Consider the following 16802-nt stretch of genomic DNA (forward strand, 5'->3'; position numbering starts at 1 on the left):
ATATTTTATTTCTATCAAAACGAGTATGGTTTTGATGTATTCTTAATTATATTTTATTAATTGAATAATTTTTTTTGTTGATAATTTTATCCGTTGCTTTTTAAAATATCAAATATATTTCATATACTAAAAATTATAATTATTGATAAAGTTAAAAATTAAGGTAGTGATATGAATTAAGATCAAATTATTTTTAAAATCTCTTTTCTGGTCAATTGAGAATCAATATTTTTTACCATCAACTATAGAGAGAGAATCAATTGATTCTCGATATTTATTTTAGTGAGTCTAATTTTTTTCTTAATTTAGTATAAAATTACGCTTAAATCGCCATATTTAACTAGCATGAATTCTTGTCATGTGAAATTATAAATAAAATCATATATTTTTCATCACACACAAGAAGACTTGAGTAAAATAATTGATCCACTTGATGACTTTTGTCTTCATCTTCCTTGTTGCAAAGATGAACCTGAATTAAGAAATTAGAAAAGAAATTAATTATATGCTCACAAATTAGTTTACTAATATTTTTTAATTTTTATGTTCTTTGCAAGTTATAATTATTTTTTTATATATATATTTTAAATCATGTTATTCATAAAATATCAAATTACTTGAGTATGAACTCGGGCTTAGTACAAGCTTTATAAAACTAAACTATATATAAGGAAGAACATGTCATTTTGATAGTCCTCACATGACTGTATTTTGTCTATTTTATCCTTAGTTAAGTTTTAATGATCTTCCAAGATCTCATACATTTTAGTAAATTTGAACAATTACATGGGCATTTAAAATGCTATACAAAAATGAGGAGTCATAAAGAGAACTCGGAACCAAAATAAGTCAAAGTATGAATAAAGTGACCAAAATAGGTCATTTATTTAACAAGTTACTAAAATAGGCTAAATGTACCAATTTATTACGTTTTATACCCTTTTTAACGGTTTGGTAATGAAAATGTACAGTAAATTACGTAAAAAAAATTATTATAATTTACAGTAATGTATGTAATAATTTATTACGTTTTGTTTACAGTAATGTACGTAAAAATTTATTTACAGTAATGTGCACAATAACTTATTACGTTTTAGATAACTTTTTGTAAAACATAATAATTTATTATGTTTTACATGATTTGACATAAAGGGGTGATGTAATAATACACTATTTTTTTTTAATTTTCGTGTAAAATGTAATAATTTATTATGTTTTATATTTTTTTGTAAAATGTAATAAATTAGATTATTACGTTTTATAAAAAAAGTTTTGTAAAACGTAATAAAGTATTACGTTTTACTAAAGTTTTTTTACTGTACACTTTCATTACCAAACCGTTAACGAAAAGGTATAAAACGTAATAAATTATTACGTTTAGCCTATTTTGGTAACTTATTTAGGTGACATATTTTGGTATCTTTATTCATATTTTGGTTTATCTTGGTTTCGAGTTCTCACAAAGAAGTGATAGAGACACTATAAAATATGCATTTATCCAATTAAATTTAAAATTAATTCAAAATTTTACTGTTGTCTTTTATGTGGGATGATAGTAATTTAATTAAAAAATATATTTTTTTAATGATATAATACATCGAAACACCCCTAAACTTGTAGCCAAAACTTACTTTAGACCCTAAACTTATATGGTAATTATTTACCCTCCTTAACAACTTTGAACTGAATTTATTTCACCCCTCTAAATCTTATCCAAAGTCAAGACTAGGTAGTGTTGGACACGCGCATTTTTTATTCGTCCACGTCATTTAATGAATTCATTTACTAAAAACTGACCCATCCCTTACTAAAACCCAACCCAACCCTAATAAAGCCGACCCAATCATTAAAACCCGACCCAACCCTAACAAATACCCCTAATTTCCTCACTCAACAACATTTCTCTCACTTCAGCTGCCAAAAATCGCGAATTTAGGTTAATTTTCAACTCTATTTCACCCAAAATCATATGATCTACAACTCGATTAGGGTTCTAACAGGTTAGTTTTAGGGATTTTCGTAAATTGTTTAAGTTGTTGTATTTGAATTTAGGGTTTTTCTATGCTGTAAAAATTGATTTTGTTGTAAAGATTTTTTTTTAAAAAAAAATTCAGATTAACTATGGATTTTGCTTATATTATATTGAGGTTTCCTCATGGAGGAAGGTTACATCAAAAGCCTCGTATAAAGTACCATGGAGGTATTGTTACAGATTGTTTTGGTGTCGATATTGACAGATTTTCATACTATGAGTTTGTTGGGTATGTTAAAGAAATTGGTTATAATGTTGAGTCGTGCATTGTCTATATGAGACCTCCTAAACGTAATTACCTAGTAAAAGTGACTTGTGATAGAGATATTTTGGGTATTGTACCTCAACTTAAAAATGGAGATATTGTTCAGCTGTATGTGTCACATTTAGTAGATAAACCTCACGTGGTCCCTAAAGCACCTGCCATTTAATATATTTCCCATGTGGGTGGGGAATCTTCTACTTCTTTTGACAAAGAGTCTAGTCAAGACTGTGTGATTAGTGAAAAATTAGGGTTTAAAAATGACTTTATAGCAGCTACAATACTTCAAAAGCCTTTTGTGAGTAAAAATTTAAACAGTGGTGCTGCTACTAGTGTTGGGGAGTGTAATGTATTTGGTGTTGTTGGTTCTAAAGGTGAGGAGTTAGGTGGTGTAGAGGAAAATTTGGATAGTGGTGTTGCTACAACTGTTGTGCAGAACTTAAGTAGTACACCCTCTGCTAGTACTGTTGAAAAGAGTAGTGGTAGTGGTGTTGCTACTACTGTTGAGCAAAACTTTAATAGTGATGGTGGTGGGTTTGCTGCTAGTGGAGAGCATATCTTGGGTCGTGATTGTTGTGTTGCTCCTCATGGTGAGCAAAACTTGGGTAGGACTAGCTTTATTACTGCATCAAATGTCCCAATAATTTCATTTGGTTGGGAAAGTGAATCTGACGATACTGCAAATTCAGATTACGAAGACTTTTTTATAAAGGTGAAGATGAATATAGTAGTGATGTTCATGATGAGGTTAGAGTTTTGGAGGGAGAAAAGAGAGCTGCCAAATAGAAGAGATCTCAAGAAAAAAAAAAGAGCCTAGAACTAAAAGGGTTAGTTTAGGTAAAAAGGGAGTTGACTAAGGATATGATGAGTTCTTATCCAACAAAAAAAATACTTTAGAGAGAAAAATAGTCGGAGATGAGCCATATTTTGATTCTGATGTAAATGTTAGCTTTGAAATAGATAGTGATGATGGCAATGATGGAGATGATGAAGTAGAACAATATGAAAGAAAAGAAGGAAAAACAAGAAGAACAAAAATAAATCATAAGAGAATTGTCTTTGATCCTACTTATAAAAAAATAGTTTGGGAGCTTGGTCTTTGTTTTGAAAATGTTCAACAATTTAGAAAAGCTATTACTATGTATGCTGTGCAAGAACATGTAGAATTAGACAAGTATGTGAATGAACCAAAAAGGGTGAGAGTAAAATGTATTGATGGTTGTCCATGGTTGTTGTTTGGAAGCCATGATTCTAGAACTGGAGATTTTCAGGTGAAGAAGTATAATCCAGTCCACATATGTAATGCCACAACCAAAAACAAACTTGTGAATTCAAAGTAATTGGCAGAGAGATACAGGGAAAAGATTATATTTGAGCTTGGTATTAGAGTTTTTTAGTTTCAAATCTTGGTGAAAAAAGAATTAGAGGTATATATTGGGAGGACAATGGCAAGAAAAGCTAGGAATATTGTGTTGCAGCAGATCATGAGTGACCATGTAGAAGAGTTTAAAAAGATTCTGGATTATAAAGATGAGTTTTTAAATACCAATCTAGGTAGCACATGTGTGGTAAGGCTTAGTGAAAAAACCTTTGAAGATGGAAAAAAATAATTTGTATCATTTTATATATGCTTTGATGCTTTGAAGAAAGCATTCAAAGCTGGTGCTAGGAGATGTATTGGCTTTGATGGTTGCTTTTTGAAAGGTATTTGTAAAGGTCAACTACTTGTGGCTGTTTGTAAAGATAGAAATAATCAGATGCTACCACTAGCCTGAGCAGTGGTTGAAGTTGAAAACACATTCAATTGGAGATGGTTTATAAGACTTGTGAAGAATGATCTTGAGCTGGAAGATGGGTCTGAAGTGACTACTATCACTGATATGCAGAAGGTAAAGCATTTGTTGTTAGTTGTCTTTATTTTTTTCTTTTAACTATATTTTCTTTTTTTAACTATAATCTCTAACATTTATTATTTCTTGAAGGGTCTTGACAATGCAATTACAGAATTGCTGCCAAATGCAGAACAAAGAATGTGTGCAAAACATATTATGGCCAATTGGTCCAAAGTTTGGAAGGGTATTGCAAAGAGAAATTGTTTTTAGAAGTGTGCCAAATCCACATATGAGCAATAATTGAGAATAAATTTGGATCATATCTGTAATACCCTGTACTTTTTCTAACTTGAAAAGTTTCCCAAGAATGTTAGAAGCTTTCTTTGAAAGATGAATCCACTTTTGTACATGTGGTATTTTCAATATTTTCACTTGTTATCATGTGGGGAATCGAATAAGCTTTCCATCGATATCAAATTCACCCAAATCCGACACCCGGGTAAAGAGTTAGAACCTTTTTAGTGAGACAGTGTATCACCTGAGCCTTCAACGCATCGCGGAGATAGTTCAAATAGCAATTTTCAATTTCCAGTGTTGCTCCGCGATAGTGGCACATCGCGCCAAACTTCCAGGTCGTAGACAAGGTGTCAATGCGATAGCTCCGCATTGCGTCACCGTGCAATTTCCCATTTGTCACTTTCCAATGACTTAGTGCGATAGTGGCGCATCACGCCAAGGATGAAAATCGGGAAATTTTCTCAGAAATTAAAGACGCATCCAACGTTTAAAAGTGTCAATTTCCTACCCCTATTTAAACCCAATAACACGTGATTTAGCCATTCTTCACCCAAAATATACTAGTTTCTCTCAAGTTCCTCTCAAGAACAAGCTAGGGTTTCTATTGGGGATTCAAATTCAACAAGATTTCACCGTCAATCTTCACAAAATCATGAAATAAGGTATGCATAGTATTCATTCATGGACTTCTTTCGTCCATGAAGTCCAAGAATCTCCTTTCAAATTCTAGTGCATGGATTTTTGTATGAATTTCGTGTTGGGTTTGTGTTGCTTATGTTGATAATGACCAATTGAGTTTTAATCCATGTTTGGTGATAAATTTCATATGGAATTGACTAGTAAAGATGTAGATTCATGTAAACCTAGGATTAAAACCCTTGGATGATGAAATTAGATATGAATCATGATGTTTTGATTGTTGCATAATATTGTCTACATATATTATGCCTACCATGTGTTTAATTAAATACCTATACAAAGGAAAAGTGCCTAACTAGCATGATATTATGAAATCCCTATGTTTGTACCAGTTTATGCATATAGCATGTTTGATGAAGTGCTTTAATATATGAATTATGAATTTTTTTGTTGGTCATGTGTTCACGTAAGTCATACTATGTCAGTTTCTTTCCATCGAGTCCTGGGGGTACTTGTACCCGATAATTTAGTTGTGTGCCTAGAGCTAAGTCATGTTTTCAAGATACTCTCAGTCAAGCTATGACCCATAGAAATCAGTCATGTGACTCAGGAAAACCCAGAAATCTCAGTAATCTCAATAGTTTAGTAATTTCAGTGATCTCAGTACTCAGTAATCTCAGCAACCTTAGTATTCCCAGTCAATCTCAGTAACTTCAGTACTCTCAGTCAGTCCTAAGAACTCAGTACATTTTGTCAGTCAACGGATTTCAGTAAATTCAGTTTAGCTCCACTAAAAATACCATTAGAATCAGCTCAGTTTAGTTAATCAGTTCAGTGTATTTCAGATGGGAGTAGGATTCAGCACCGAGCGAGCCTAGGGATGGGGACTCACCCGCTAGATAGGACTGAGATCTCTAGAAGAAATCCCTAAGTTCCAGAACTACATAGCCAACGTAGGTACAAGATGTCACCCGTTAGATAGGATTAAAATACTCAGGGATCATCCGTTAGCATATTTAAATGTATAGGACTAATCCCAGGGGTCACCCGCTAGATTAGGACTGACTCCATAGCAGTTGTCTTTACTAGTGGCACGGTACTGACACCCTTCCAACTAGGGTTACAGGTTAGACCCCAGTTAGCTTAGTATGGGGCAAGCTGGTTAGATGAATACATCCACAGTTTCAGTTACAGAATCAGGACTGTCAGATACAATCAATTCAGCTCAGTACTATAAATTTAAGACTATCAGATACAGTCAATCCTTATCATTATAAATAGACCCCCGGATCACCCACCAGTAGGACTGATCTCAACTATGGTCAATCAGTATCAGTATCATCAGATATAGAGATCACCCGCTAGATAGGACTGATCTCAGATTCAGTTACTCAAATACAGTACAGAACTCAGTTAGTTCCATCAGCTTCAGGACTGTCAGATACAATCACTCATGCTATTAGTTATATCAGTTATCAGAACTTATGTTATTAGTATTCAGCTTCAAAACTGTCAGATACAGTCAACCAGGCCGGTTTTTCATAATCAGAACTGTTAGGCACAGTTATCCATGTATTAGTAACATAGTATCAAACCCTCAGTATTTAGTAATAGAGTATCAGTTTATCACTCATCAGTGACTTATATATTAATATCAGTACACTCAGTATTCATAACTCAGTATTCAGTCCCATCATGATTTCAGTTATAGTTACGTATGCATGCATGTATTCTCACGTTCATGTTAGCCAGTCAGTTAGTATTGTTCGTGCATATGAACCTATTACATTCAGCCTACCTCACTTGCATACCAGTACATTCAAAGTACTGACACATTTATGCTATGGTGTCTTATACCATAGGTTTAGAAGCACGAGCTCTAGAGAACCAATAACATCTCAGTTCAGCGATCAAAGTTAGCAGTGAGTCCTTATCCTTCGAGGACATGATGATTACATTACTATTTTAGTTTTCAGTTTATTTCAGTAGTTGGAGTTAGTTGGGGACATGTCCATCAACTCCTTATTCAGACAGTTTAGAGGCTTTCAGACTACAGTATGTTTGGATAATTATCTCAGTTATTTTGGTATTGTTATACGATATTTTTTTCCAATTATGTATTAGTATTGAACCTTATGGCCTTTCAGTTCATGTTTCTGTATTTATGATATTATTACTATTTTTTAGTGCTCAGTTTACAAATTTGGTCATGGGTTAGCTTGTGATCCTTCGGGGTCATGGGCATCGTGTAGCATTTCGGATACCAGAGTCGGGGCGTTACAATATGAAGTTATTAGGTGATAAAATTTGTGAAGATCTTTTGTGGTACAACATAGAAAGGTGGTCCAAAGTGTACTTTAGGTGTCATAGTTGTTGTGACAGTGTCTATAACAACATGGCTGAAAGTTTTAATTCATGGATGTTGAGGCCCAGACATAAGAATATCATCATAATGCTTGAAGAAATAAGGTTCAAGGTAATGATAAGAATAGGACACTTGAGAGAGTTTGTTGATACTTGTTTAACTGATATTTCTCCAATGGCACTAAAAGTATTGTAAGAAAACACAACAAAATCAATGAAGTGTACCCTTGAGTGGAATGGTGAGTTTGGTTTTCAAGTTAAGGATAGCTGTGGCAATACTTTCATAGTGAATTTGAGAGATAGAAGTTGTACTTGTAGGTCTTGGATATTGAAAGGTATACCTTGTTGTCATGCCATAGCTACATTACATTATAGGAGATTAGAGCCAATTCATTATGTTGCACATTGGTATACCAAGGAATCCTACCTCAAGACTTATAGTTACTACATCCAGCCTGCTGCTAATATGCAATATGGTCAAAATAAACCAACCCTTCTGTTTTACCTCCAATAATAAAAAAAACTACCAGGCAGACTTGGCAAATCTAGAAGAAAGGAGCAAAGTGAAAACAAGTCTAGAAAGTTGTCTAAACATGGTGTTGAGATGAGCTGCAGCATATGTCATGCTAAGGGTCATAATAAGAAGGGTTGTCCTTTGGCTACAAGTTCAACAAAATCCAGTGTAGGTTCCTCTGCAGCAGCAGGCACAAAAAGAGGAATAGGAAGACCAAAAGGGTCTACAAGGGTAAAAATTGACTTGTCATTTACTACTAGTTCATTTCTCTGTTATTTTCTTATATTTTTTGTTATATATTGTAGGCTGCTGCTGCTGATGGTAGTAGATGAAAGGGAGATGCTGCTGCTAATGCTGGTAGAGGAAGGGGAATTGATGTTGCTGATGATGATAGAGGGAAGAGAGTTGATGTTGTTGTTGCTGGTAGAGGAAGGGGAGTTGTTGTTGCTGGTAGAGAGAAGGGAGTTGATGTTGTTGTTGCTGGTAGAGGAAGGGGAGCTGTTGTTACTAGTAGAGGAAGGGCGGCTGCTGCTGCTAGTAGAGGAAGGAGAGTTGCTGCTACCGGTAGAGAAAGGGGAGTTGTTGCTACTGCTACTATAGATGGTATTGGTAGAGGAAGAGGACCTGCTGCTGATGTTACTATAGGTAGTATTGGTAGAGGAAGAGCAGTTACACCTGCTGCTGGTATTGAAAGAGGTAAAGGTTCACCTTTTAAAAGACCTAGGATGGTTGGAATGGAGGTGTTTCAAACAGAAAGTGGTTATAAAATTCTCAATGTAAGTTAAATTTGATGAAATTTCTCTAGTTTTAAGTCTATCTTTTAAAAGTCTTAAAATAAATTTGTTCTACTTTGTTTTTCAGCCTGGAGTGCCTATGAACTCTTCCAAGTGACTGGACAACTTGAACATCACAAACCCAAATTCGGTGTGGAATGGAAAGAAAAGAAAGCTATGACACAATAAGATCTTGAAGTAATGAGAGCACAGAAAAGGATAAGGACAAGGTCAAATGCTGCTGAAGTGAATCATCTAAGCCAAACAAGTTCATCAACCTTTCAGTAGAAGCAACCTGATTTTTGTTTTTGTGTATTGATGTTGTGTACTGAAACAATAGTGGCTTCCACTTAGGCAATTTCTATTTTGATTAGTGACTTTAATTATGCAGCTGTGACTGCACTAATTTGATGTGTAATTACATGATATAAATGTGACTGCACTTTTGGCTACATATTTTTGTTAGAAATGTGAGCAGCTGTGACTGCATTATGTTGAAAAATATCTGTTTGAAGCATTTATGCTCCCGTGTCTGCACAATTCTCATTTGACTATAAGCAGTTGTGGTTAATGATAGTTTTTGCAGTCTTGCTTAACTAGTTGTGACTATAAGCAGTTGTGGTTACTTCATTACAAAAGAAGTTGCACCATTACAAAAGAAACAAAAACTTATAATGCAATTAATTCAACTACCTTTTTTCATATATATCAAGACAACCAACAGCTGAATACATTACAAAAAAAGCTTAAAAGAAGCTGCACTACAAAATACAACAACCAAGTACTCAAGAGACAGTCACCAACCAAAGTAGATTACAAAATAAGCTTAAAGAAGTAGCACCTATCACAAAATAAGTTAGATATCTTCTAACAACCACAACCACTTTAAGGTAACCTCATTGAACCTTTCTTTACATGCATCATCCCAAGCCAATAGCTTATCGCAATTAGTAGTGGAGAACAACAAAACACAACAAATTTAACATTTTTTCTCCACTTCTTCTCTCTTTCTTTGATCTTCTCAACCTTTTCTTCCAACTTCTCCAATTTCATATTAACCCAATTATCATCTTTGGATTTTTTGGGCTTGTCTACTTCATGAGAAGCTTCCTCGACAAATTTATTCAACTTAACTTTTTCAACTTAATTAATCGATGCATGATTGTCAATATATTGAGAAGACTCAACTAAATTCTCAAGCTCACCTAATTTCTCTATTAGTTTAGGAATCACATATTTGGATCTCGGATCAATATCTTCTCTATCCCTCCAACACCAAAAGTTGTAAGATCTTGGACCCTTCAATGGTGAAAAATAAAGAATGAAGTAGTCTTTAATCAAGTCTATCGGAATAGTAAAAACAAAAAAATTGATATCTACCCCATAATAAGGACATGCCCAAAATCTTCTGTCGGGATTCCTCGAAGTCCAAGAAGTCTTCATATGCAATAAAAATCCATGATTACAACGAACTTCTTTGTACAAAGCATTATCATTTTCTTCCATACAAAGTTTAGTCAAATTAACCGACCTCATTGCTTGCTAGAAAAATAGATTACGGTTCTTCAAGAGCACTTACATTTGAAATGGAAGAGAAACCAATCTCAAAGTTATGCTTAAATTTTGGAGAGGAAGCAGATTTTGAGAAATTGAGGAATAAGAGAAGTAAATTAGGGTTTTTGAGGATGAAATTGGGTTGGGTGATTTGGGATTTATACCCGTTAAGAAAATTTAAAAGAATATTTTCGTTTGGAAAAAAATATAAAAGGCAAAGACAGGACTTCGACGCGCCCAGCAACACGCGATCTCACTTCGGCTTCTAAGGGGTGAAATAAATTCAGTTCAAAGTTGTTAAGGGGAGTAAATAATTGTCATATAAGTTTAGGGTCTAAAGTAAGTTTTGAATACAAGTTTAGGGGTGTTTCAATATATTATCTCTTTTTTAATCCTCACAAGAAATTTGTGAAGCTTTAATAAACTTGTAAGGACTCATTGAAGAAATATCTACAAAAAGTATTTTATTGAGTCTAACTTTTAGTTATTTAATTTATCATAAATCATACAATAGTTTGTAGCATCAAATATTTTTATATTAATCAAATATTGTATTTTTTGTTAAAAAATGAATTAGCTAATGTAAAGTTTAACTGAGAAAAAATAATAAAATTAATTATATGTAAGGCAAAAATCAATTTAGATCGTTAAAGGCTTTAATTCAAAAAATTTCAGTAAAATAAAAAGGAGAAAATTTTGTGTCTATATTTGTTTGAAAATTAAAAGAAAGTCTAAATTATAGCTTTTACTCCTTCTGTTTTAATTTATTTGGCAAAATGGTTCAATGGACCCTTGTACTATGTCGGTTTTGTAAGTTGGACATTTCTACTTACATGTTTGTCATCTGGACCCTTGAACACATTAAAAAACTATATTTTGCGGATGAAGAGCGTGAAGGCACTCGCCTAAGGTGCGAGTGGGGATCAATTTTTAGTCAATTTCATATTAAAATAATTTTTAAAAAAATTAAAAAGGCCACTTAATTTTTTTAATTTAAAAATATTTTTAAAAATAAAAAAATAATAAATTTAGCAAAAAAAAATTAAAAATCCCCCCTTCCCCAGCCCCCTCCCTCATCCATCCATCCCCCATCTCACCCCCTCCCCATCGACCCACCCCCCTCTCCCCCACCCCCCACCCCCCGTCCACCACCACCATTAACGCCTCCCACCCCCACCATTCTCATACACCAAAACACAATCACACAACATATTCACTCAACACACACCCACACAAAACCTCTATTTTATTTATGGATTAGCAACTACACAACAACAATTCTCCACCTGTCATCATCAATATACGATACACTCACCATCTTCCTTTGTTTCGCAACTTATACACACAGACGCACCCTTTACTGAAAAAGACACATACACACAGAGAGAGAGATCAAGGGAGAAATTGAGAGTAAGAAAACAATAAAGGAAAGGGCAAGAACGGGAGAGATCGAGAGAAAAATGGAGAGAGTGTGATCGAATTCCGACGAGGTGCGAAGATAACCCATTAAAATCGATGATCAAGATCTTCACAGGAATTGACCATATCCACCGAAAAATGAATCAGAACTTGCCATCGTAGGAAAATCCATCACCAGTGGTCGAAATCATCTGCGAAATACCATCACCGGTGAGCTACGAGTGAGCCACCAACATAATCCATTTCATTTAAGTTGTCCAGTTGGTTTGAGAATTTGTCCCATTTCCATTTTGGTTATCAAATGACTATTCGTTTGGTCGTTTCCTCAGCTCTCACGCCGCCTCTGCTTCGTTCTCTCTCGTTGATCAGCTCTCTCTTGCTCAATCTCTCTCAGATCTGTGTGTGTGTGTGTGATATCAGTGAAAAGTGTGTGGTGTGTGTGTTTTTCTCGGTAGCTGGGTGACTTTGTATTGTTTTCTCTATATCAGGAAGCCATGGATCTCTATGTGTGTATGTGTTTTTATTGTGTGGGTGTAAAATCTGTGGAAGATGATTGTTGGAAGCTCATTGTGAGTATGTGTGATGGTGTGTATTGAGAGTGATCATGAAAAAAGTTCGTTTGTAAGAAAAAGAAGAAGAAGAAATGAAGAAAGAAAAACAACAAAAAGAAATAAATGGGGAAAGGGAATGGAGAAAGATGAACAACAAATGGAAAGAAATGGGGGAAGAGAGAGAAAAAAGAGGAGGCGGGGGTTCTTTTTATTTATTTATTTATTTATTTTAATATGTAATATTTTTTATATATAAAAATGACGTGGAAGATGACATGACACACGTGGCAGCTGATGTGGCAGCTGATGTGGAGATACACTCACCAAAAAAGTGTTTAAAATATTATTTTTAGTGGGTTCAGGGGTTCAGATGACAAGCATGTAAGTAGAAGTGTCCAACTTATAAAACCGACATAGTACAGGGGTCCAGAAGATCATTTTGCCAATTTATTTGTTTGATTTTGACTCAACACAAAGGTAAAGAAAAGTAACGAATATTTTTAAATTTTATGGTCTTAAACTAAAAATATGTAGAAAGGACCAAAATATTTGTTGATCTTGTTATCTTAAACATGCCACGTGAAAAATTAAAATTGACCCAAGAAAGAAAAAAGACTTTTTAAAAAAAATGAACCAAAAAAATAGGACAAAATTGAAATAGATATATAATTTTACATTTTAAAAATATCAAAAAATAATCAAACTAGAACGTTAACTAATATAATGATATAAAAACAAACAAAAAGCAAAAATAGCAAGTGAAAAAAATTACAAATATAAATATTAAAGTAGTTTGAGACCGTGTTTTGCACGGGCTAGACGACACTAGTATATATATATATTTTTAAAAATATTTATTATTATAATTAAGAGAAAACATGGGCTCTCTGAACTATTGATATCAGCCCAAATCATCTATGAAACCCTGAGAGTACAATAGTTAGGGGTTTCATTTTTTTCACTCTCTCTCGCTCAACCTCTCTCGCTCAGCTCTTCCATTCCAAGTAAGGCTGCATTTTATTTTTTTCTTTTGTTTATGTATATAACAAAATTTGCATTTTTTGCATTTTTTGATATTTTTTGCTTGTATATGGTGCTTTTAGAATGGGAAGTGAAGAAGTTTTATATGGAAAACGAAGTCAGTTTTGATGTATCCTGTTTTTATTTTATGATCATTTAAGAACCAATGATTTCGAATTTACAATGACTGGTTATGTTTTTAATTAAATTGGGTTTCAATTCGCGCTAGGATTTTGAGTTTTGCTATATATTAGCTCTATATGCTGCCCCCCTTCAGTTGCTTTGAACTCCTTGATCGTTGTTACTTGTTCAGGAAAGAGTCATTTGTACTTGTACAACTTTTATCTACCTATGAGTATGCCAAACTTTATGACATCTTTCTTTGTGTTTGGAAAGGGCAGTCTCATGTTCACGTTTAGTATACTCGGGAGTTCATTAGAAATAGGTTCTCACTAGGTAGGGGTTAAGGTTTACGTACCTCAGTTTAGATCACATTGGGTATGCTTTTGTTGTGCATTCATGCTGTACAACTTCTGTGTTTGAAAATTTATTGAAGTTGATGTGTCATCCATATACAGTCAATGGATTGAAGGAACTTGAGTATTAGCAAAGGCTTCCAATTCTATTGATTTTGTTACACAATTAAACATTCTATGCATAACTTTCTTCTTTAGTCTGTTGTTTGAATTCTGTTAAAATTAGTGTTTTAAAAGTGTACCAAATGAGTACACGAAACAGATTTTTAATCGATATCTGAGGCATAAATTTTCTACAAGGACTTTAGTTGAAGATCTGAAGGTATAAACATGAAGTGAAACTAGGAAACTTTCCCACTTTCTAAGTATGTGTAGTATCTCCCACCTACGTTGCTCGGACTCTTCAAAATAATTGATGGGTACATAACAAATCCTCCAAAAGTACTATATTTTTGGAGGATCCAACACGGGTGTAGAAATATTTTTAGAGAGTCCGAGCAACATAGTCTCCCACCTTAGTTGATTGCCGACTCCCGAGCAAGTAGAGCAATTGTTGTTTTCCTTGAATATTGGAAAATTTGATCAATTTAGAGTACCATGTATATAAAACAACCAAAAGAGAGCAAAACAAGAAGATCAGAGAATTAAAGTACTAGGTCTAGTTCAAGCAGAGTCCCCAATACAAGGGGAATCCAAATGTACCGTATATGTATAAGTATACTCTACAATGATCTATATATGGTCTATATCAATCACCTGAACAGTAGAAATGGCCATACAGGAAAAGGCTTTCATTTAAAAGCTAAAGTATAAAGTATAGGATGGAAAGAAAATACAACAAAGGCACAACAATTTGAAGACATGAAAAGAAAGAGGAGTCAATATTTGTGTAATTATATTGTTGATTGTTCAGTCCATTCAACAGACCCACCTGAAAGGGGGAGGAGCATTCTCCCTATGGACTGAGGAATTTCTGGTTTTGAATGCATTGCAAATACTTTCTTTCATAGTGGAAGACCTCACTTGTGGTATTTCATTGGTTATATTTTTGTTGCTGCTTCGGCAGTTTGAACCTAGATGTTATCAAACTTGTACTGAATTAATATTGCGTTGTGTAGTGTAGTGTAGTTTAATGTGATTTGGGTAGTACATATGTTAGTTTTGATGTTTTTGACGAAAATTAATGTGATTTGGGTAGTACATATGTTAGTTTTGATGTTTTTGACGAAAATTCAGCTTGTTGATTATCTTGCTTTAAGTCCTCTGTGAGTTCTTATGAGGAGTTTTGATTAAAATGTTGTGTTAAGCCTATTGAAACGGTGTATGGTTGGATTAGGAGAGTAGGAACTGTATTACTGCTGAATTTTGACTGCGGTTTGAGTTCATGAATGATGAATTTGCAAATCAACTTTATATGTTGTTTTGGTAGTTAGAATCTAGATGATATTAATCTTTTACTGAATTACTATTGCGTTGTGTTGTATAGTGTGGTTTGATGTGATTTGGATTATACATTTGCTACTTTTGATGAAAATTCATTTGTCAGCAAAGTAGGGTTGCTAAATTCAGCTTGTGGATTATCTTATTCTTGGTATTATCTTGGTGTGAGTCTCCCGTGAGTTCTTATGAAGAGTTTTAATTAAATTGTTGAATGAAGCCTACTGAAACGGTCAATGTTCGGATTAGGAACTGTCTTGGTGCTGAATTTTGACTCTAGTTCATGAAATATGAATTGCAAATCAATTTATCTGTTGCTTCAGTAGGTAGGACCTAGATGGTGTCAAACTTCTACTACATTAGTATTGCATTGTGTAGTCTAGTGTAGTTCGATGTGTTTTGGGTAGTACATTTGTTAGTTTTGATGCTTTTGAAGAAATTGTCAGCAAATTGGGCTGGTTTGGGAAATAAATACTAATGTTTCTAATTCCTGCTCATGAAGGGAAAATTCTATACGTTAAATGCATATAATGTTTTTCTATTCCATCAGAGCTGGTGTAAAACTATTTGATAAGCGTCAAAACTCGGCACATTTTGAGGGTTAATGATAGTGCATTTAGTTTCGTACCGGAGGAGCAATTTTACACATTCTTAGAATCGGGTCTCGGATATCTTTATTTTATGTTGATCAATTCTAGTTCCTGTACAACGACAACAACATACCCAGTGTATTCCCACATAGTGGGGTCTGGGGAGGATAGAGTGTACGCATACCATACCACTACTTCACGTGAAGTAGAGAGGCTGTTTCCGATAGACTCCTGGCTCAGGACCGATAACAGTATAACAAACACAAAACATTAATGCATATAAACTAATAGAGTATGCAAAATAAACTAACACTGCTAGCTAATGTAGGAAACAATACAGCCACAAGATAATACTATAAACTATCTATTCGAAATCATAGACATCACTCAAACACCGCGAACAAGAAACTCTAGACACAAATGAAGTACTCTCCCTTACTGTTATCGATGCACTCCTATCCCCTAACCCTCTACCCTAATCCGTATCCTCCACACCTTCTTATCAAAGGTCATGTCCTCCGTAAGCTATAACTAAGGGTGGCAAAATGGATAAATTATATGGTTATCTGTCCGTTTTATCCATGTTAAATGAGTTGGGTATCCAACCCATTTAATAGTGGGTCAAATATGGGTCAATCCATATTATCCATTCTCAAATATAGATAACCCATGGGTATCCATCAATTATAATCTCCTTAAAGTATGACATGTGTGAAGATGCAGCAATGTCTAAAGTATACTTATTAAGGGCGTGTTTGGAATGAAGAAAAAAATTTCAAAAATATTTTTTTTTAAAAAAATAGAAAATATTTTCCAATTTTTATTTTCATAACTTTTTTTAAAAAAAATTTGAACTTCTTTTTTAAAAAAATTAAAGTATGACATGTGTGAAGAATAAAGATGTAGCAATGTCTAAAGTATACTTATTAAGGGTGTGTTTGGAATGAAGAATTTTTTTTTTCAAAAATATTTTTAAAAAAATTGAAAATATTTTCCATTTTTTTAATTTTTATTTTCATAACTTTTTTCTTTTTTTTTTTTT

At 33.8% G+C, this 16802-nt stretch overlaps 1 protein-coding gene across 6 annotated transcripts in view; it reads left to right on the forward strand.

The window, feature by feature from the left end:
• The first annotated feature begins 12997 nt into the window (after positions 1 to 12997).
• The window catches only part of LOC107878429 (protein Iojap-related, mitochondrial), an 11456-nt gene continuing 7651 nt past the window's right edge, over positions 12998 to 16802 (forward strand). For 3 of the 6 annotated variants that reach the window (XM_047415424.1, XM_016725425.2, XM_016725422.2), the window contains exon 1: positions 13102 to 13241. The gene's annotated coding sequence lies outside the window, so the exon portion shown is untranslated. Of the gene's footprint in view, positions 13242 to 16802 lie in introns of all 6 variants that reach the window. The other 3 variants (XM_016725421.2, XM_016725420.2, XM_016725424.2) reach the window with 3 other exon arrangements.

The sequence above is a fragment of the Capsicum annuum genome, chromosome 7 (genome assembly GCF_002878395.1).
Source record: "Capsicum annuum cultivar UCD-10X-F1 chromosome 7, UCD10Xv1.1, whole genome shotgun sequence".
In the NCBI taxonomy this organism is placed as follows: Eukaryota; Viridiplantae; Streptophyta; class Magnoliopsida; order Solanales; family Solanaceae; genus Capsicum; species Capsicum annuum.